The sequence below is a fragment of the Arachis ipaensis genome, chromosome B10 (assembly GCF_059453495.1).
Source record: "Arachis ipaensis isolate K30076 ecotype BB chromosome B10, ASM5945349v1, whole genome shotgun sequence".
Classification (NCBI taxonomy): Eukaryota; Viridiplantae; Streptophyta; class Magnoliopsida; order Fabales; family Fabaceae; genus Arachis; species Arachis ipaensis.
The window spans coordinates 125,571,624-125,575,602 of NC_142435.1; positions in this window are offsets into that span (position 1 = coordinate 125,571,624).

Consider the following 3,979-nt stretch of genomic DNA (forward strand, 5'->3'; position numbering starts at 1 on the left):
GCCACACTTACGACATAGGGTCGAAAGAGCTTCGAGTTTCAACCTGGAGCACGTGGTGGCTAGCCACTGCTTCCTCCCAAGGAAACCCTCATCTCTGATGGTGGAAGTGCAAACATTCACAATTCATTCAACAGCATATATGCATTTACACTTAGCCATAATCATGGCTCCGCCGTAACACGGCAATAATCGAGCCATCCGGCTCACGGTTAAATCCATAACCAGCCAATTCATTAACAATTACGGCACTTCGGCCCATGGCATAACAAGCACTTCTACCGCCATCCTCCGCATCTCACATAATCATCTTTGATCCTCAATGATCACCCATTTTCCCTTGCTTCACTCGCAAGTTAACACATTCACTAGCCCATTCTCTCATTGCTAGGCATATTATAATGATTTAAGACATAAGTGGTGAGATCGGAGGCTTAGAAGTATGAAATTTGACTTTTAAAACTCAAAAATCAACTTTGAGATGAAAACAGGGCCACGCGTACGCGCACTCCACGCGCACGCGTGGATGGCCACAAAACTCATCGACGCGCAAGCGTCATACGCGCGAATGCGCGGGTTGAAAAATAGCCAAACGACGCGCAAGCGTCAACCACGCGTACGCGTGGGTGCTCTTGCTCCCCAGGCACAAAACTGGCACAACTCTCGGGAAAATAGCTGGGCATTTGGTGCAGCGCATCAACGTGCCCGCGCACACCACGCGTATGGTGCTTTTTCAAAGAACGGCGCGTATGCACCAAGTGCGCCTACGCGCGGAGTTCTTCTGCTAAAAATTTTCTAAGTTAAAAGCTGCAGAATTTACAGATTCAACCCCCAATCTTCCGACGGACATAATTTTCTCATTTTAAATTGTTTTTCACCCGTTCTTCGAACGGCATGGACATCCCGGATCCAATTTCATTTTTAAACAAATTTGGCACAAAACAGAGATCCGTAGTCCAAATTATGTCCCGTCAAAGTATGTCCAAAAACTATATTTTCATACAAAACCACAAAGTGCCATTTTCAAAACAAGCCACTTTCAACTCTTTTCAAAATCAATCAAAACATGCCAATTTCATCCCTTTTCTTTGAAATCAATCAAAATGTACCAAAATCAACATCAAGCCATCCTTAACTCACACATTGACACTTTACCAAAATTCCCAAAACCACATCCAACCATTTTAATACTTCTCAATCAAATGGCTAAAGGACAAACACAATATCATATCATACATCCTTCCTCATCCCAATTTCTAATAATACCATTTCCAATCAACCATCATTATACATAATCATCATCATACTCACCATCAACATGGTACCACCCACCAATTCAACCTTAATCATTCATCAAGCATATATCACAACATGCATTTTCTCATACATCACACAACTAAGGCATCAATATCCATAATCACATATATGGTCACATCATATATCTCAACCAATCAACAACATCATCAATTCAATGCCTATCTTAGGGCCTCTAGCCTAAGTATTTCCTACCACATTACATATTAGATACGAGAAACCGAAACCATACCTTAGCCGATTTTCCTAGCTCAATCGGAGCACTTCCAAACCACTTGTCCACAAGCTCTCAAGATCTCAACACCTCTAAGAATAGATTTTATCACACAAAACCCTCTCCCAAGCTTTCCAAAATCACCAATCAAGCTCCAATATTCACATATACACAACCTAAGCCACAATCATCATACCCATACACAACATCTCAATACCCAACATCATAGAATAACAAATTACACTAGGGTTGAGAATCTTACCACACCCAAGGTCCAAAGAGACAAGATTAACCTTCTCCTTCAAGAAAGTTGGGTCCTATAACATCAAAGAGCCCAAAATCTCAACATTTCATCCATGAAACTCGAAAACAAGGCTGGAAATTCGAAGAGCAAAATGTGGCTTACCTTAAGATTGATTGTATGGGTTTTGTAGAGCTCTCCGCGGTAAATGCGTGGCCGCAAACGGTGCGGCAATCGGAGCTCTAGATCAAAAGTTATGGTGGTTTGAAGATCAACCAAGGGAGAGAACTTGAGAGAGTGTTCTTCCCCCCTCCATATCAATTTCAGCGTGAATTAGAGTGTTGTGAGGAGAGAGTGTGCTGAAAACTAGGGTTTTGGTTTAGTTTAGTTGGGCCAAGGGTCCACTTTGGGTCTGGTTGGCCCGGTTTGGCCCGTTCGGTCTAATCTTGGTCCGTTTTCTATAAAATTGGTACCAAAATTCTCATCTCAAACTCCTCTATCACATTTAGCCATAAGAATAACATTTTTGGCTTTCTAGAATAAATTCTCATTTATGGGTTAATTAGCCATTAATTAACCGGGTCTTACAAGACGGACCAGATTGTTAAAGTAATAAGGAAAATAGAATTCAGATTCGCACATAAAGTTTATAAGATGTGATTATGTCAAGAAAGAATATATGGATAGCCCAAGCGGGTCACAAATTATGCTATTTCAAATTAAATGATTTATTTAATGATGATCTTGTTTATTGTTATAAATGCTAAATTGAATAAGTCATAATTACTTTTGATTTGGAATTAAATGAGAATAAAACCAGATATTATCTTTTGGACTTTAGATACTAGTTTTATTTGGGTTTTAGAGTTTAATGGGTACCATGCTCAAATATAAATAGTGACTTCAGGGTTTCGGTCCCCAATATACCAAAGTCGTCTCAGCAACTCTTTTTCCATCAGAAAAGTTGCAATTCGACCGCCCTTATAGGGATATAGAAGGTTTTGGTTGAGGAAGACTGAGACAATCCTTCCCTCAATTTCTGATTTCTAATTTCTAATTCCAATCATGATTCATATTTATGAATTCAGGTACGCTTTCGCATTCAAGTACTTTATTTCTTAATGATTTAACATAGATAATCTTTGGTTAAGGAATTCTGAGAAAATTCCAACATATTGCAGTCTCTAGCCCCTATTTCTTGTATTCTCAATCTTTCAAAATAAACTTCCTCAGACTTGCCTTGTAACTGCTGGTTCTTTGTACTGTCCTTTGAGTCATGTTGGTTCTCACTCTCTTCCTCCTCAACTAGCTTTGCATGCACCACTACTTGCACTCCCTGATGTTGTCCTCAACTCTCATTGGTTCTCCATGTTCACTAATTGAGAGAGGTCTTAAGCCGATTTCTCTTATCCCGCCATTGTATTTTGGTATGGTGGGATCCTAGCATACCATGGCAATTAGTTTGTTGCAATTTCTTTTTTTTTTTCGTGGCCGATTATGTCACATTTGAAGCATTGACAATCCTGGAGTCTTTCATACCTAAAGTCCATCCATTTCGTTGAATTATTGCCTATGTTGAGCCAAAACCCACTTTAGAAAGGTTTGGTTACGTCGATCGTCGCCCTTAGAAAGTTACTCTTTAAGGTTCCATCTACCATGGGTCCTCCACCTCTTCCAGAATTCCAATTATATTTTTCACTGTTCTTGCTGTTTGAACATTTAGGTAATTCATAGGGATACTATCCAGAATACCATGTAATTATGAGTGATATCCAACATAGACTTACCGTCTAGCCATCTTTGTAGACAAAGACAGATCCACGTTTAAGAGGTTGGGGACAAGTGTTCCCACAAGAGTTTGTAATTCCTTTACTTAATATGAGTATATATAATAGATGCCCCCACTAATTTTATTAATTGTCTCCGTTATTAAAATTATTTTGAATTTATTTTTATTTTAAATTTTAAAATATAATTTCTATAGATAAACTTTAGTAATTTATTTATTTTTTAATTAGTTAGTTTTAACAAAAAAATACAATGATTAATATTTTTTGGTGTCTTAAAAAAATACAATCATCTTATTTTACTTACGTGTTTTTTTAAGAAAAAAACTGCATCTTTAAATTAAAGATAATAAAAAAAGAAAGATAGGAGTTGAATATACTATATTTAAATTCAAATGAGATACAAAAGATTTAATCGTGCGAAAA